This window comes from Lipotes vexillifer, unplaced genomic scaffold, assembly GCF_000442215.2.
Source record: "Lipotes vexillifer unplaced genomic scaffold, Lipotes_vexillifer_v1.1 scaffold365, whole genome shotgun sequence".
NCBI lineage: Eukaryota > Metazoa > Chordata > Mammalia > Artiodactyla > Lipotidae > Lipotes > Lipotes vexillifer.
In genome coordinates this window covers 19,045-38,214 of record NW_006781263.1, presented here as the reverse complement: position 1 = coordinate 38,214, position 19,170 = coordinate 19,045, and the positions used below count along the sequence as shown (strand labels likewise).

The 19,170-nt window shown below is 45.6% G+C and overlaps 1 non-coding gene across 1 annotated transcript; it reads left to right on the top strand.

Annotated features, from left to right (window-relative positions):
* The first annotated feature begins 4,359 nt into the window (after positions 1 to 4,359).
* TRNAE-UUC (transfer RNA glutamic acid (anticodon UUC)) lies at positions 4,360 to 4,432 on the top strand. The gene has a single exon. It is a non-coding gene; the product is annotated as a tRNA-Glu (tRNA).
* Positions 4,433 to 19,170: the final 14,738 nt, after the last annotated feature.

Sequence of the window (19,170 nt, the reverse complement as noted above, 5' to 3'; positions counted from 1 at the left end):
AATTAAGGAAACAATCCCATTCACCACTGCAACAAAAAGAATAAAATACCTAGGAATAAATCTACCTAAGGAGGTAAAAGACCTGTACTCAGAAAACTTTAAGACCCTGATGAAAGAAATCAAAGATGACACAAACAGATGGAGAGATATACCATATTCTTGGATTGGAAGAATCAATATTGTGAAAATGACTATACTACCCAAAGCAATCGACAGATTCAATGCAATCCCTATCAAATTACGAATGACATATTTTATAGAACTAGAACAAATCATCTTAAAATTTGTGTGGAGACACAAAAGACCCCGAATAGCAAAAGCAATCTTGACAAAGAAAAACGGAGCTGGAGGAATCAGACTCCCTGACTTCAGACTATACTACAAAGCTACAGTAATCAAGACAATATGGTACTGGCACAAAAACAGAAATATAGATCAATGGAACAGGATAGAAAGCCCAGAGATAAACCCATGCACCTATGGTCAACTAATCTATGACAAAGGAGGCAAGGATATGCAATGGAGAAAAGACAGTCTCTTCAATAAGTGGTGCTGGGAAAACTGGACAGCTACATGTAAAAGAATGAAATTAGAACACTCCCTGACACCGTACATAAAAATCAACTCAAAATGGATTAAAGACCTAAATGTAAGACCAGACACTATAAAACTCTTAGAGGAAAACATAGGAAGAACACTCTTTGACATAAATCACAGCAAGATCTCTTTTGATCCACCTCCTAGAGTAATGGAAATAAAAACAAAAATAAACAAATGGGACCTAATGAAACTTAAAAGCTTTTGTGAAGCAAAGGACACTACAAACAAGACGAAAAGGCAACCCTCAGAATGGGAGAAAATATTTGCAAACGAATCAACTGACAAAAGATTACTCTCCAATATACATAAACAACTCAATATTAAAAAAACAAACAACCTGATCAAAAAATGGGCAGAAGACCTAAATAGACATTTCTCTGAAGAAGACATACAGATGGCCAAGAAGCACATGAAAAGCTGCTCAACATCACTAATTATTAGAGAAATGCAAATCAAAACTACAATGAGGTGTCACCTCACACCAGTTAGAATGGGCATCATCAGAAAATCTACAAAGAACAAATGCTGGATAGGGTGTGGAGAAAAGGGAACCCTCTTGCACTATTGGTGGGAATGTAAATTGATACAGCCACTATGGAGAACGGTATGGAGGTTCCTTAAAAAACTAAAAATAGAATTACCATACGCCCCAGCAATCCCACTACTGGGCATATACTCAGAGGAAACCATAATTCAAAAAGGCACATGCACCCCAATGTTCATTGCAGCACTATTTACAATAGCCAGGCCATGGAAGCAATCTAAATGCCCACTGACAGATGAATGGATAAAGAAGATGTGGTACATACATACAATGGAATATTACTCAGCCATAAAAAGGAACGAAATTGGGTCATTTGTAGAAACGTGGATGGATCTAGAGACTGTCATACAGAGTAAAGTAAGTCAGAAAGAGAAAAACAAATATCGTAAGTTAACGCATATATGTGGAACCTAGAAAAATGGTACAGATGAACAGGTTTGCAAGGCAGAGATAGAGACACAGATAGAGGACAAATGTATGGACACCAAGGAGGGAAAGCGGCGGCGGGGTAGGGGTGGGAGATTGGCATTGACATGTATATACTGATGTGTATAAAATGAATGACCTATAAGAACCTGCTGTATAAAAAATAAATAAAATAAAACTCAAAAAAAAAAAAGAAAAAAGAGTACATAATGTACGCTTCCAGTTACATGAAGTTCTAGAACAGGCCAAGTTAAATGATGTTAATATAAATTAGAAAGCGGTTGTCTGTGGTCTTGGAGAGGTGGAAATTCATCGGGAAGGGTGCAAAGAAACACTGATGATGAGGAAAATGTTCATTATCTTGAAGGGGGTGTGAGCTACACAGGTGTATACGATTGTCAAAACCCAAGATCTGCAGGTTGCGATGAATATAAATTATGACTCAATGTCTTAAAAGACGTGGCGGGGAGAGGCAGAGGCCTGGGGTGAACTTGCCGTCTCACTGTATTGGCTTCCTGTCCAATCTGCCCACTTATTGGTAGATTAAAAAATAGAACATTTCCCAAGGACTTCAAGGTCTTCCCGTGCAGCAGAGCCCATCCCAGCGGCCAGGAGGGCTGTCTTCTGACAGAGCGGGGGAGCTGGTTGTCAGACAGGAATGCACCCTGGGCATGCAGCAAATTGGTGAAGAGCCCCTGGGGTTGTGGGTGAGGCAATGACGGTAGCATCTGCTGCAGTTAATCCCTCCTATGTCACCTGCCGCCATCGCCCACCCCGAAGGCTATGACGATCCCAGGCAGTGATGGAAAGTGTCTAAGGGTGAAGGTCACGCGCTCTATGAGCGCAGTTGCTTTTCAGAGTCAGGTTGTCAGAAGCCCGCCTGAAACCTTTAGGGAGTAACAGAGAGGGAGAATGTGGAGAGAGGAGGGGAAAGGGGGACAGAAACCAAACAAGAGGTCCCCAAACCTGAAAGACAAAGCAACAACAACCAGACGCTAATGCCGAGTGTAGACAGTCCCGGGCCGGGATTCTCGTTGCCTCTGCACAAGCCTCCACTGAAACACAAACACCCTGTGGAGACAAGTGGCACAGGCATGGGCACACGTGTGCATGCACACACGCATACTCTCTCATTCAACCAGCAGCCTGGCTGAATCTTCCCCGGTGACCGTCTCATAAGCTCATCTCCAGGTGACACCTGGCTGGCTCTTCGTGCACACACAGCACAGTGGGATCAGGCGGAAGGAGGACTCCCTGAGGTGGGTAGCATCACATTTTAAGTGGGCAAGTTCTATTTTCAGAAGGAGGCGGAAGGAGCCAGTTGAAGGCTTTTACATATTGCAAATCACGAGGGTTTCCCTGTGCACCCACGGGGGCTGAGCTCTGGCGTTCGCCCGATGTAAGCTTTTAGTCATTCTTGCTTTGGCCGACTCTTAGTGAATTACTACTAACAACCGCCAAGTCGGGTGGGAGGGGAGAATTCCCTTTCTGGCTGAACTTTAAGAAAATAGGCCTTCTTACTGCCTCTGGCAGAGATGAAAGAGTTTCGACGTGATCAGGGACGGGAGAATGTGTTGGACAATCTCCTGAATCTTCTTACTGTTCCTAAATGAAAACCCTAAGCAGGTCCAGTCCCATAAAGCCTTACAGATAAGCCTAAGGTTTTTTGTATGTGTGTGTGTGAAGGTGTTTTCATGCCTTACATTCACACATTTTTAAGAATCTCCTATTTTGCATGCCCTACCCTCACCCGCTTCCATGGGGATCTCTGCTCCTAGCCCCTGGTGTAGGGCAGCAGACCCCTGTCCCCACCCCAACTGAGTTGGGACACACACACAAGGGTGTGGGCACTATCCATGTGATGGGAAAAGCCTGGGTACCAGGCTAAGGTGTGAGGATACGGATTGCATGGCTGGCAATAGGATGCCTTCAATGTGCACCTGGCCCTGACCCACTCCTCCTGCTGGGGCCCACCATCCCATCTGTGATTGAGTGAGATCACAGCCTGGGAAACAGCAGGGCTCTCAGTGGGGACTGACTGACACGAGGCTCCGGGTTGCGGGTGGAGAAAATGACATACACAATGCGATAAGCCACTGGCCTCTCTCACTCCTACTGCTCCCAGGATGATGTCACAGGTCTGGTTTTCTACCTTCTTCCTGGGTTCGTTGAACAAAGTGTTGGGCTGCCTGCTGGGCTGTCAACATGCAGGAGACCAGGGGTCCCCCTGCCCTTAAGGAGCTTTGCCATCTTAAATAAGCAATGCAAGAACAGGGCAGTGTGCTGGAGCTTTCATGAACATGTCTTTGTCTTCTGCTGAAAAGCTGGTACAAATAGTCTAAAGCAAACAGGATTGTTCAAGAAAAGCAGCTCTTGTTGGCTTTCTCACTGGAAAACTCCCTGTGGGTCCTCCCAATGACCAGGCCTCTGTGGGCTCAGCTGCTACTAGCACAGCCCACGGGAGGTTGGTTGTCTGGTTTCTTGGGCATTTCATTGCCCTTCTCTCTCCCAGGCCAGAGCATTCACCTCTCTGAGAGGTCAGTTCTCCACAGTTCTAGGTCGGCTTCCCCTTCAAAAGAAGGCATCAGGCAGGCCAAGGTTAAAGAAAAAGGAAAAAAAAGCAGGGAAAGAAACAATTTTTCATAGTCCAAAGGTGAATCTTAGAACTCAAGAGGGAAAGAAAGAAAATAAAACGGAAGCAAAGGCAATGTCAGTTGTTCACAATGGGGAGGCAAATGGGAACTTGTCTCCCACACTTTCCTGCACGTTTAAAATTATTCTCAGGGACTTCCCTGGTGGTCCAGCGGTTAGGACTCCGCGCTTTCACTGCCGAGGGCCCGGGTTCGATCCCTGGTCAGGGAACTAAGATCCCACAATCCACGTGGTGTGGACAAAAAAAACCCCAGTTTTTCCTTAATGGTGAAACCTTTTTTCTTAGAATGAAGCTAGACTAACACAACATTGTAAATCAACTATACTCCAATAAAATTTTAAAATAAATTTATTAAAATTTAATTTTATTAAAATTTTTAATTATTAAAAATTAAAATTATTCTCAAATGAGAAGTTTGCCCAAAACTAAACTACAAGAGAAACAGATCATCGCACCATGGCGATTAAGAGGCTCTGGAGTCTAATACAGGCGAGTTTGGGTCTCTTGGCATGTGACATGGACAGGTCAGCTGTCCCCCCTGTGCCAGCAGTGCTCTCTGCGGGGGGGCTTAGGGCAGAGTTACTGAGATCACAGTGCCTGGCCCAGAGGAGGTGCTCAGGAAAAGCCCGCTGTTACCCTTCTGAATACTAACGAACAGGCGCTTGGAGAGAGCTGGGACCCCACCCATGAATCCCTCTAATGGGGGTCTGGGGGTGAGGCCTCTAGGACCCGCACCTGTGCCCAGAAATCAGATGATTTTCTGTGTGTGTGTGACGTGTGAAACCAAGAGAAGCAGACATATAATCTACCATGAGCTTGGGAAACTGCAAATCTTTGTTCTAAAAGAATTCCGTATATGAATAACTATACCTTCCTAACTGTATGTGAAGTTAAGCTGAGCCCAGCACTGTCTAGAGAAGGCCAGACCCTTAATATGTGTCTCTGTTTTCCCACACAGCTATTGTCCGGCTCCGTTGAAAGAAAGAGTGGCTTTTCTTTTCCTTTTAAGAAAACCCCTTTAATTCCCTGGGCTGTTTATCAGAGCCAGAATTAAAAAGCTTCCTTAATCCTTTTCTTTGAATCTGAATCCTCTTTCCCCCTATACACACTGACTGTCCAATCATGAGACAAGTTTATTTAAAAATTTTAAATGAGCATGCAATGAATGATCTTACTCTATAAAATGCTTATAAATGTATACAATATAGGATAATACTAGCTTTAATCAATTCTCTCTCCCAAGGTAAAAAAGCATCCTGATTCATGTCAATAGTGCTCCTTTCCTTGAAAGTCTTATGAATCTTTAAGGAAGTGAAGGAACTGGGAAATAAAGATGTAAAAAGCACTGGATTTCTCTGGATAACAAAGTGTGAGGAAATTTTGGAGTTGCTGATCAGGATGGGGCTGGGAATAGGAGGTGGGACAATAGCTGGAAGCTGGACCCCACACTGGGAGAAACGGCTGGAGACCTGTGTAATAAAACAGGAAACGCGGTCTTCAGCTTAGGCTAGCATTACGTTAAGGTAGCATTTGACTCACGTTAAGGTAGCATTTGACTCAGGCCTAAACAAATGGAAGTTTTTTTGTTTTATTTTTTACATGACAGTAAGTCCAAATTTGACGTTCAGGGATGGTCTAGCTGCTCTGTAATGTCCTCAAGAGCAAAAATTCTTTCTGTCTTCCTTAGCATGTGCTTTTTTCCCCATTATGGTCACAAAGAGGCTGCTGTACCTCCAGGCATCCCAATCACCTCCCAGGCAGAAAGAAGATAAAAGAGCAAAGGAGTCAGGATATGGTGTCTCTTTTAGGAAAGCAAAGGCTCACCCTGTTAGACAGAGTGTGTCACACTCCTAGCTACAAGGGAGTCTGAGGAAGTGACTATTTTCAGTTGAGCATGTCACCACCACGAACAAAATTGGGGTTCTGTAATTAACAAAGAAGGAGGAATGGCTATTAGTCAGGGACAAAGCAGGTCTGCCACAGTGCTGCTGCCCCATGGGCCCCCTAAGCCCCCAAGGGCCTGCAGTAAGTGCCTGCAGAGACCTTGCATGGGTGGTTGGGTGGTGGGGACAGAGGGATTGAGCCCCGTGTCTGTACAGGTGCAGAGCAGGTGAAGGCAGCGGCCAAGGGAAGTGAGCTATAGCTCTGCTCGAAATTCCCTTGGAAGCAAGAGCACAGAGCTAGACGTGAGCATGAAAACACAAAGCCTCTGGGAGGAGATGAAAGAGGAAGCTGTGTCTGTTGGTCATTACTTTGTCATTATCGTTGATGGTGTTAATGATGCTGATGATAGACAGATAGATAGATAATAGACAGAAAGATGATAGATAGATAATAGATAACATCTATTGAATGCTACTACTTTCTTTGCACTGTTCTATGGGCTTGTTGTATTTTATCTTAATTAATCTATCCAAGAAATAAAAGAAAATTATCCCAGTTTTACCAATGAATGCCTGGAGGCTGAAAAGGTTATTTTCTTAGCTTAGTAACCTAAAGTTCTCAGCCCCATTTGTACCTGCACTGCCAAAGCTTGGGCTCCAGAATCCGCCCACCTTACCCTTGCCTGGTGCTAAGCCCCTGCCTTCCTACAGCAGCTGGCATGTAGCTCTGACACATGGTACCTCGACCTTCGCTGATGTTCTGCTTGAATCCTGGAGGAGACCCACTTCCTTTTCTCCCTCTGAACATTTAACCTCCGACGAACTCAGTCTCACAACAGAGTGGTTTCCTTGCACACATTAATTAATCTATCCTCAAAATTGCCTCCACAGGGATGGGAAGCAGACCAGCCTGAAGGCAAGTGTACAGGCTCCCAGCCATCTCTTCTCTTGATCTCATCCCTAACACTCCAAAATATAGAAGGAACACAGGATGACTTGTTCTAGCCGATTGGCAAATGCCCTTAAGTAATCAGCCTGTTCTTCCTGAAGGAGAGGAAGAAGGAGAATCTAAGAAAGGAAACGACTCAGGAAAGCTTCAGAGGGTGACGTCACTGCCAGAGCACTCAGTGGCCAAGGAGAGGGAGACTCCAGCAAAGTCCACACCGGGGCCCGACTGGACAATTTACATGAATCACGGAATTATAAAATCAGCACCGTTTACCAGCCAACTGATCAAACCCTCATGCATGGGTTACTTCCCAGGAAGAGACAGAGTTTCACTCCAATGCCCCCTCACACCTGCTGGGGTTACTCTGGGCCTCAGTTTCCCCGACCATAAAATGAAAAATGTGTGATTCTAGGGCTTCCCTGGTGGCGCAGTGGTTGAGAATCTGCCTGCTGATGCAGGGGACACAGGCTCGAGCCCTGGTCTGGGAGGATCCCACATGCCACAGAGCAACTGGGCCCGTGAGCCACAACTACTGAGCCTGCGCGTCTGGAGCCTGTGCTCCGCAACAAGAGAGGCCGCGACGGTGAGAGGCCCGCGCACCGCGATGAAGAGTGGCCCCTGCTCGCCGCAACTAGAGAAAGCCCTCGCGCAGAAACGAAGACCCAACACAGCCAAAAATAAATTAATTAATTTTAAAAAAGAATATGTGATTCTAGTCTAATTCTACAAGTCTATGTTCTTCCTAGAGCTTCCAAGTTCCAGAAATCTGTTGCTACCCACTTGGCCCAATAAATAAATATTTGTTTGTCCTGGTGCACAGATGTAGCCAGCAAACATGGTCACGGGTCTCCAAGAAGTTAGCAACCCTATTTTTGGAAGGATAATCCCCAGCTGGGGTGTCAAAAAAAAAAAGGACAAATCATCAACTAATAATTCAGGCTTCGGTATTTCAAACACATCATAAAATGAACGGCGAGGGATTTTATAGACTCGGGTTGATAGAATCTGCCTTATATGCAGAAGAGTCCAAACACATCATAAAAAATAAAAAAGACCTTGCCAAACTCATAAATAAACATCTCTAAGTGCATCTTGTTTTCCTGGGGCATTCTTCAATTTCGCTGGCCAAAGTGGGTTCGTGATGAAACCTGGATTTCACAACTTTTGTTTCAAATATTCCTGGCATCACCAGGGAGGGTTGGCTTTCAAAATGAACACTCGGGCGTTTGGTGGGTGACAGGGTGGCAACAAGCACAGTCATAGCATTTCCCTTGTAGGCCTTCTACATCTCAACCTTCTTTCTCCCTCCTGCCACAGTGCCAGGCCCACCAGGCCAGAAATTCAAGAAAAACCCAGCGGGGTAGTGCTGGTAAGAAAAGCAGAACGCCATTGCCAAGGATGCTGTTAGTACCCAGCTCACATTCCCTCGAGACTTACCATTCTCGTGTATGTCAACTCAACACCTCCCAACTGTAAGAGGCTTTGCCAGACCAAGAGCTTTTTCTGGTCCCTGGAGCCCTGTCTGCCTGGGCACTGGAGGCTGGATGTGCCAGAGAAAACGCTCTCTGGAAGCAGTCTTAAACTGTTAGCAGATAGGAGTAGTGGACAAATGTCCCAGCTTCCCCGCGCCTTGGGGAAGTCAACTCTGAGGCAAGTTTCTCACTGTCTTGGAGTTCTCCAGTGGGATGGCCCCCCAGGTGCTCAATAACACACAGGCTGTGTTTTTTTTCCATTCTCTGTCTCACTTACCTGCTCTCCTATCAGTACTTCCTGGGATCACCTCTCAAGTAAACTACTGACTCCTTGGAAGCTCAACCTAAGAAAGCCATTCAGTGTAGTTTGAAAGGTAATCACATTTTTACATGCACACACATTCAGGCATAGACATGTATATATATATACAACTTTTCCAGGTAAGACTTAAGGGAGCCCCAAATTATTGATTGCAGTGAGATCTAAAAAAAAAGAAAAATAGCTTATCCTTAAGGAAATTACATCCTTGCATTACACTGTAGTTCCTTTCATTTCTTTTTCTTATTGCCAAAGCGATAAATGCTTATCACAGAAAAAATTAAAATATAGCAAAGCAAATAGGATAAAATTTAGATCATCAGTAATCTTAGCACCCAGGTTGGATCACTGTTGATATTTTGGTGAGCATCTTTCCACATACAAGGATGAACGTGTGTGTGTGTGTGTGTGTGTGTGTACACATGCTCACAAACAAAATCGTCATGTTTACGCTGTTTAGAATTCATTTTCTTCCATTTAACAATGTCTTAAGCATCTTCCACATAAATATTCTGCAGCTAGGACTGCCTTAATTCATTTAATCAATTGCCCTTCACTGGACACTCAGGCTGACATTTCATGTTTAAAACAGACATCAGTTCTGTTGATCCTCTCCACAACACTGTGGAAAGTTCGGGTCAAGCAGAACAGGGACTGTTTGACAGATGAGCCAGCCGGGGCCCATCTCATAAGGGAGGCAAGAGTAAGACGTATGAAGCATTACAAGGACCATTAAGTACTAAACTCTATGGAACTGAAGATGCCAATTTACCCCCTACCCTGCACACACCCCTTTAATGAGGCCTCCATTCATGCACCCCCAGATCAATGGGTGTCATGCCATGTCACCCTGATCTTTTGGGTCACCATTGATTGAGTGAGGATGGACCCCTGACCCAGGGTGGGGTGATCCATCGGCTGGCCAGACTTATGGCTTGTGTGCCCTGGTTCAAAAGGGTAAACTGGGTCAACCAAAGTCTTCTCATCCCAAGAATTGGAACCAAGAGATTAAGAGGAAGGTTTCTGGTCAGTTGTGGGTGCAGTGAGCATCACGAGTTGAGGACAGGGGAGCCATGGGGAAGTAAAGATTGGGTAAAAATAACAGAGAGAAACAAATAAGGAGGGAGCAATGGGGTGGAGCTGGAGATGCAGGAAAGGCCAGCTTCCTTCTCAGAATTGATCTATTCACACCCATCCTGAAGCCTAGTCATTCAGCCATGCCAATTCCTTGCTGAATTCTTGAATAAATTTCCCATAGACTACCTTTATTTTGTTATTTCTTAACTTGAGCTCATCTGAGTGTGAATCTATTCTTCATCAATGAAAGATTTCTGACTTGGATGTAAAGACTACAGACCTATATAGACAGGGGAGTCAGCAAGTGTTGGAATCACCGGAGATATTCATGGCGGAAGCAAGATGTACCCAGGCCTTAGGAAATGTGAGGGGCTTGGATGGTGGCGATGAGCCAGAAGACGGGCAGGGATGATGGGACAAGCTCGGCAGGTCTGAGGGAAGGTCCTCGCGAGTTCCCACACCAGGTCCTTTGGGAGGAAGAGCCTCAGTGAAGACCAAGAGAGACCTCCGGTTCACGGCAGAATCCCTAAACAGTGTGAAGAAACTAAATGCCCAGGGAAGCGTCCACCAGCATCACCTGATGGCTAAAACCTGGAGGGCGCTGGCCCCTCTGTCTGGGTGAGGAGTAGCTTAGGAAGTGAGGTGGTGGGAGAGAGGAGTAGAGTCATGCATCCTGGACACCTGAGACCTGCTGTGCTGTAGGTTACCCTCCCCCGCTGCCTCGGTTTCCCCACCCATAGGATAGAGCCACTGCAATTCTCTTCTGCCACTCACTGCTCACCTGGAATTCCTCCACTAATTACATATCAACCCTGCTAAAACCCCATCCTGGTGCCGGGAAAAGACTTCCCAGAATTAAGGCACCCCAATCACAGGGAGATCAAAGAGAGTAGCACAGCTTTGTCCTTGAGAACATTAGAAAGTCAAGGACGCCAACATTTCTGAATGGGAATAATGTCACAATGGAAAATTTCTAAGGTAGCCAAGGAAGTTCATAATGCTTATGGGCAGATATTGGTGGCAAGAAACACAATTTCTTCAAATCCCTTCAATGTGGGTATTATTAACAACGTAGGAATGTAAGGCACTGCTCTCCCGGGAAAGTGAAAACGTGTGCCTTCACCCACTGCCAATCAGTCAATCAATCAGTCATCAATGAATCAATTAAGACTTAGACTTGGTTTCCAGTCCCAGGTTTGCCATCATGAACCTAAGTAAATCATTCCCCTCTTGGAGTGGAGGTGGGACCAGGTAATGGTGAAGATGTCACCCAGGGGGAATGCCCCACTTCTCCTAGTCACCCCTGAGCACTGGGCTGTGCGTTGGTGCAAAGCAAAAAAAAGTGAATTGAAGTTGTTGGGGGGAAACCCATTTCCCCCACCCCACCCCACCACTGGTGCTTCCTTGAGAGACCTTGCACACACCTGCCCACAGGGGGCAGCACACAGCTGACCCCTGTCCTCCCCTCCCCCTCCCCTGTGCCCCTTGGTCCAGCTGCGCCAGTGATGAGGCTGATGGTATATTTGATCCCTCCACGGTGCCCCATCCACACTCCTCACTATGGACTAGAAGGCCCCAAATGACCCAGCCCCCTGCCCCCCGGTTGTCCCCTCTTTATCTTTTCTTGTCGCCCTCTGCCCTGTCAGGCAGTCACCCTGCTCATCAGGCACACGAAGCCTGCTCCTGCCCCTGGAACAGTGGCCTTGTCACTCCAAGACTCCCAGGATCTCCAACATCCTTCTTGTACAGCTAGTCCTGCTACAACACGGCCTACGTCTTCCTGAAAGTCGCCGAGCTGTGCAGAATCATGCCATCCAAACCACAGTGTTTACAGGGCCATGGGCCTGGGGCACAGCATTCAAAACTCTCAGTGACGCATTAAAAAAGATTGGAACCTAATAAGAATGGTGGCCCAGTTTTACACATGTGAGTGGTTGAGAAATACATAAATATGACCATAACTGTGTCCCTTAACCTAGAAAAAGGCCTGAAGTTTGCTTGTGGAAGTGGACGTCGGCAGGGTGGTAGCTTGGGATTACTGTGAATGGGGTGGAGGGAGGTTTTCTGGAATCGGACAAAAGCTGATCAGGAGTCATGCACGGGCATGGCTGGTCACGAACGCCCTGAGCCCAGGGAGCCGGCAGGTGCTGGAGGCCCACGCGTGTGACTCGACTGTATTCCTTCGCAGCTCAGTTCAGCTGGGTGCAGTTTTCTGTGTTTCCCCAGTGCTTTTGCAAATGAAATCACACATCAGCAAATGCAAAACGTGTTTCCTAATATAGCAATCCCACTGGACGCAGTCACATTCCAAAACAAGCATGATAGCAGAATATCCCAGGTTCAGCGGCTACCCCTTCCGGCAGCCTTCACCCGCTGCCCAGTCAGAAGGGCCTCTCCCCCTCCACCACCCCGACACGGGGCTCCACTCCCTCCTCTGTACAAGTGTCAACATCTGAAAGCATCTTGAATATTTACCTGCTTGGATTTTCGTTTTTGGTTCTTCCTCACTAGCCTCTAAGCTCCACAGCGGGAGGGATGCTCCCCCAACCCCATCCAGCACCTGTGTCCCAGCACCCCGATCAGTGTCCTGCACAGGGTAAATGTAAATAATAAATATTTACTTATTTATTTATTTGGCCACGCCTCTCGGCTTGCAGGATCTTAGTTCCCCAACCAGGGATCGAACCCATGCCCCCCTGCAGTGGAAGTGCAGAGTCGTAACCACTGGACCACCAGGGGATTCTCAACAAATATTTAAATAATACTTAAATTTGTGTTTCTCATCACATATGAGAAGCCCCCGGGGAAAGGGCATATGCTCAGCAGTGCCACCCCGCTCCCACCCCAGCCCTTCAATAAAAGTCAGTGAGAAAATCTGATTTTTTTTTTCTACCTTCAGATTTGTCCCAGTTACCATCGCTGCACAAGAGATTACACCCAAAGGAGAGAATAAGACAACCATTTCGTTAGACTCTTGAATTCGCGGGTCAGGAATCTGAACAGAGCCCAGAGGGCTGGCTCATTTCTGCTCTGCTACGTCTGGACCTCGGCTGGGGGGACTTGAAGACTGGGAGCGACTCCACAGCGGGGGCCCCTCACGGTTCTGGGGCCGCACCTGGGATGCCTCAGGACTGGGGGCTGCCTGCTGGAGGGCCCCCCATGACCCCTGTGTGTGGTGTGGCTTCCTCACAGCACGGTGGACTCTGGGAAGTTGACTTCCTAGCGTGCCAGTGCACAAAGAGGGAGCCTGGGTCACCTCTCACGACCCAGCTTCACGAGTCACGTAGAGGCATTTCTGCCAACCCTGTTAGTCAGACATGGTCACAGCTGCGGAACAATTTCTAACGTGATGCCACAAAGACGTTTGGCCCTGATCCATGGAACCTATGAGGATGACAGGTATCATTCCCATGGTTAGGTCATATTAGATAGAACAGGTGACCTTAAGATAGGGAATTATGCAGATGGGCCCAATCCAAACACAGGGACCCTTAAAAGCAGAGACTGCTTTGGCTGATGGAAAAAGAGGGAGTCGGCGAGATTAAACATGGAGTGCAAAACTTCCAAACCAATTGAAGGAGCTTAAAAAAAAAAAAAGAAAAGGAAAAGAAAACAATCCAGAGAAATGGAGGCATAGAGAAAAAAGAAAAACTGGACAAGTAGAAACCGTGAAATTAGATGGTATACGGTCTAGTCATTTAATAGACAGCCACAGAATAATGCAAATGAATGAACTCAAAAACAAAATGCAAGAATCTCAAAAACATAATCTTAAGGGAAAAAGCAAGTTCCAGAAGAATAGGTAGGTATGCATCAAATTTTAAAGTGAAAAAGCATGCAGAATTAAACACGTTGATTACGGATACTCACATGTGTAATAAAACTAAATAAAAGCAAGGTTGGGATAAACAGAAAACCCAAGGTGGCGATGACCCCTAGGAGGGGCCGGAGGCCGGGAGGGTATGGGAGGGCCGCATAAGAGCTTCAAAGAAATTGTTAATATTTCAACACTTAAGCTGGGTGGTGAGTATAGGCTCTCACGCATTTGTGACTCTTCTTATTACAAAACTTATTTTGCATGTATTTAATTTTAAAATTTAAAAGTGAAGAAAGAAATGGAGATTGAACAGATGATCCTAAACCCACTTTTAACTAAATTCAGAGGGTAAACTTATCGTTCCCAAGGACACCAGTGTGTGAATCATGACTACAACCAAAACCGAGGTACCCTAATTCCCAGGTACCCTAATGACATGGTGATGCCTCAGCCTCCCCAACAGGTCCTAAGTGTCTGTGATGTGTTTGCATAGGGGCATGGACCAATTAAAGTGGGAAGTGTTTCAACTGTATTCTTGAAACCTAAAGCTTTATTACTTTTGAGTCAAAATAGTCGGGATTCCCTATTCAGATTTTTCAACATCTCAGAGATGCAAAATTCTCCAAATACATTTTAACTGAGTTATTTCATTTCTTAAAATAATGAAGGGGGGCTTCCCTGGTGGCACAGTGGTTGAGAGTCCGCCTGCCGATGCAGGGGACACGGGTTCGTGCCCCGGTCCGGGAGGATCCCACATGCTGCAGAGCGGCTGGGCCCGTGAGCCACGGCTGCTGAGCCCGCGCGTCCGGAGCCTGTGCTCCACAAAAGGAGAGGCCACAATAGTGAGAGGCCCGCATACCGAAAAAAAAAAAAATAAATAAATAAATAAATAAATAAATAATAATGAAGGGCCTTGTGTGATGTTGAGAAAGCAGAGGGTAAAATGGAGTCTAGATGTTTAACGGTGTTTGGTGGGAAAGTTCGTCACATTACATCGACTGAGAAAGGAGCGAGCTCCAAGCACAGCGTAACAACGCCACTGGGGTGTGGTCCTGCAGGCTCAGCCCTCCAGGAGGAACACGTTGACGCTGACCACCGCCCCCCGGATGCCCCCACTCCCACACCTGCCAGCTTTGCAGAAGTCTAGTCTTTTCCCAGGACTCCACACCACTGAGCACAGGCCCGCACCATCCACATCAGCCAGGAAGGGTACATGAGGCTGTAAAGGATGCTGCTTACTGCTGATGTATGGCCACACCCCTCTGCCTCTGCCAGCACCAGACAGCAGGTGACTCTGCCTGCAGGTGCTCTCTGGCCCCCTGAGCCTGCTCAGCCTGAATGCTTTATCTCAGGGATCAGCTCACTTAAACCTCACAATAAACCTCACTTAAACCTCACAATTGAGCCAGACAATTGGCAGACAGGAAAACTGAGGCTCAGAGAGGTTAAGTAAATTGCTTCAAGTCAGCCAGCCCATAGGGGTGTGCCAGAAATGTAACCCAAGAGGCCAAAGAAAACCTTCCAGACCTGAGTATGTGTGTCCTTTTTTCCCTCTCTTTTTGTTTTTCGTTTTTGTTTGGTTTTTTTCATTCTGATATTGTCCTAAAAAGTCAAGTGGTTTTGTGTTTCTTTTTTTTTTTCCACTTACATGATTTTTTAAAATTTTTGTTGAAATGTAGTTGATTTACAATGTTGTGTTAGTTTCAGGTGTACAGCAAAGTGATTCAGTTATATACATATATATAAATATAGATATTCTTTTTTTACATTCTCTTCCATTATAGGTTATTATAAGATATTGAGTATAGTTCCCTGTGTTATACAGTAGGTCCTTGTTATTGATAGTTATCTATTTTATATATTGTAGTGTGTACATTTTAATCCCAAATTCCTAACTTATGTTTCTTTTTTATTAAAAAATTTTATTGTAAGAACACTTAGCATGAGATCTGTCCTCTTATGTTTTGTGCACAGTACATTATTGTTGACTGTAGTACAAGGTTGTAGAACAGGTCTCTAGAGTTTATTCATCTTCCTTACCTGAAACTTCAGGCCTGCCGATTAATATCAATAAATCTTCACTTCCCCCTCCCCCAGCTCCTGGGAACCAACACTCCAGTCTTCAGTTTTATGGATTTGACTATTTTCACTATCTCATATACATAGAATCATATATTTGTCCTTCTGTGACTTGCTTATTTCACTGAGTACAATGACCTGTTGCATATTGAAGGATTTTCTTCTTTTTTAAGGTTGAATAATATTCCATTGTATTTATAGGACACATTTTCTTTATCCATTTATCTTTCTAGGGACATTTAGGTTGTTTCCACATCTCTCCTATTGTGAAAAGTGCTGCAATGAACATGACAGTGCTAGTATGGGCAGACCTCAGAGATACTGCAGGTTCAGTTTCAGACCACTGCAATAAAGGGGATATCACAGTAAGGGGATATTACAGTAAAGGGATATCACAGTACAGGGGATATCACAGTAAAGGGGATATCACAATACAGGCAGTCACATGAATTTTTTGGTTTCCCAGTGCATATAAAAAGTATGCTTAGGGAGGCTTCCGGGAAGATGGCAGAAGAGTAAGACGCAGAGATCACCTTCCTCCCCACAGATACACCAGAAATACATCTACACATGGAACAACTCCTAGAGAACACCTACTGAACGCTGGCAGAAGACCTCAGACCTCCCAAAAGGCAAGAAACGCCCCCCCCCGCAAAGTACCTGGGTAGGGCAAGAGAAAAAAGAATAAACAGAGACAAAAGAATAGGGACGCGACCTGCACCTCTGGGAGGGAGCTGTGAAGGAGGAAAGGTCTCCACACACTAGGAAGCCCCTTCGCGGGCGGAGACTGCGGGAGGCGGAGCGGGGAGCTTCGGCGCCGCGGAGGAGAGCGCAGCCACGGGGGTGCGGAGGGCAAAGCGGAGAGATTCCCGCACAGAGGATCGGCGCCGACCGGCACTCACCAGCCCGAGAGGCCTGTGTGCTCCGCGAGGAGAGGGGATTAAGAGCGTTGCTTAAAGAAGCTAAAGAGACAGGCACGAGCCACGGCTGAAAGCCCGGACCACAGAGACAGACACGAGACGCTAAGGCTGCTGCTGCCGCCACCAAGAAGCCTGTGTGCGAGCACAGGTCACTATCCACACCTCCCTTCTGGGGAGCCTGTGCAGCCCGCCACTGCCAGGTTCCCGGAATCCAGGGACAACTTCCCCGGGAGAACGCACGGCGTGCCTCACGCTGGTGCAACGTCACGCTGGCCTCTGCCGCTGCAGGCTCACCCCGCACTCCGTGCCCCTCCCTCCCGCACCGGCCTGAGCACGCCAGAGCCCCCGAATCAGCGGCTCCTTTAACCCCGTCCTGTCTGAGCGAAGAACAGACGCCCTCCGGCGACCTACACGCAGAGGCAGGGCCAAATCCAAAGCTGAGCCCCTGGGAGCTGTGCGAACAAAGAAGAGAAAGGGAAATCTCTCCCAGCAGCCTCAGAAGCACCGGATTAAAGCTCCACAATCAACTTGATGTACCCTGCATCTGTGGAATACATGAATAGACAACCAATCATCCCAAATTGAGGAGGTGGACTTCGAGAGCAAGGTTTATTATTTTTTTTCCCATTTCCTCTTCTTGTGAGTGTGTATGTGTATGCTTCTGTGTGAGATTTTGTCAGTATAGCTTTGCTTCCACCATTTGTCCTAGGGTTCTATCCGTCCATTTAAAAAAATTTTTTTTCTTAATAATTATTTTTTATTTTAATATATTTATTTTACTTTATCTTCTTTCTTTCTTTCCTTCCTTCCCTCCTTTAGACAATGAATCATCCCAAATTGAGGAGTTGGACTTTGAGAGCAAGATTTACGATTTTTTTCCCTTTTCCACTTTTTGTGAGTGTGTATGTGTATGCTTCTGTGTGAGATTTTATCTGTATAGCTTTGCTTCCACCATTTGTCCTAGGGTTCTATCCATCCATTTTTGTTTTGTTTTTTTAATTTTTTTTTCTCTTAATAATTATTTTTTTATTTTAATAACTTTCTTATATTTTATCTTACTTTATTTTATTTTACTTTATCTCCTTTCTTTTTTTCCTTCCTTCCCTCCTTGCTTCCTTCTTCCCTCCCTCCTTTCTTTCTTTCTTTCTTTCTTTCTTTCTTTCTTTCTTTCTTTCTTCTTCTACTAATTCTTTCTTTCTACTTTCTCTCCCTTTTATTCTGAGCCATGTGGATGAAAGGCTCTTGGTGCAGCAGCCAGGAGTCAGTGCTGTGCCTCTGAGGAGGGAGAGCCAATTTCAGGACACTGGCCCACAAGAGACCTCCCAGCTCCACGTAATATCAAATGGCGAAAATCTCCCAGAGATCTCCATCTCATCAACAGCACCCAGCTTCACTCAACGTCCAGCAAGCTACAGTTTTGAACATCCTATGCCAAACAACTAGCAAGACAGGAACACAACCCCACCCATTAGCAGAGAGGCTGCCTAAAATCATAATAAGTCCACAGACATCCCAAAACACACCACCAGACGTGGACCTGCCCACCAGAAAGACAAGATCCAGCCTCACCCACCAGAACACAGGCACTAGTCCCCTCCACCAGGAAGCCTACACAACCCACTGAACCAACCTTAGCCACGGGGGACAGACACCAAAAACAATGGAAACTACGAACCTGCAGCCTGCAAAAAGGAGACCCCAAACACAGTAAGATAAGCAAAATGAGAAGACAGAAAAACACACAGCAGATGAAGGAGCAAGATAAAAACCCACCAGACCTAACAAATGAAGAGGAAATAGGCAGTCTACCTGAAAAAGAATTCAGAGTAATGATAGTAAAGATGATCCAAAATCTTGGAAATAGAATAGACAAAATGCAAGAAGCATTTAACAATGACCTAGAAGAACTAAAGATGAAACAAACAACGATGAACAACACAATAAATGAAATTAATTTATTAATTATTGATGGGATCAATAGCAGAATAACTGAGGCCGAAGAACGGATAAGTGACCTGGAAGATAAAATAGTGGAAATAACTACTGCAGAGCAGAATAAAGAAAAAAGAATGAAAAGAACTGAGGACAGACTCAGAGGCCTCTGGGACAATGTCAAATGCACCAACATTCAGATTATAGGGGTTCCAGAAGAAGAAGAGAAAAAGAAAGGGACTCAGAAAATATTTGAAGAGATTATAGTTGAAAACTTCCCTAATATGGGAAAGGAAATATTTAATCAAGTCCAGGAAGCACAAAGAGTCCCATACAGGATAAATCCAAGTAGAAATACGCCAAGACACATATTAATCGAACTGTCAAAGATTAAATACAAAGAAAACATATTAAAAGCAGCAAGGGAAAAACAACAAATAACACACAAGGGAATCCCCATGGCTAAAAGAGCTGATCTTTCAGCAGAAACTCTGCAAGC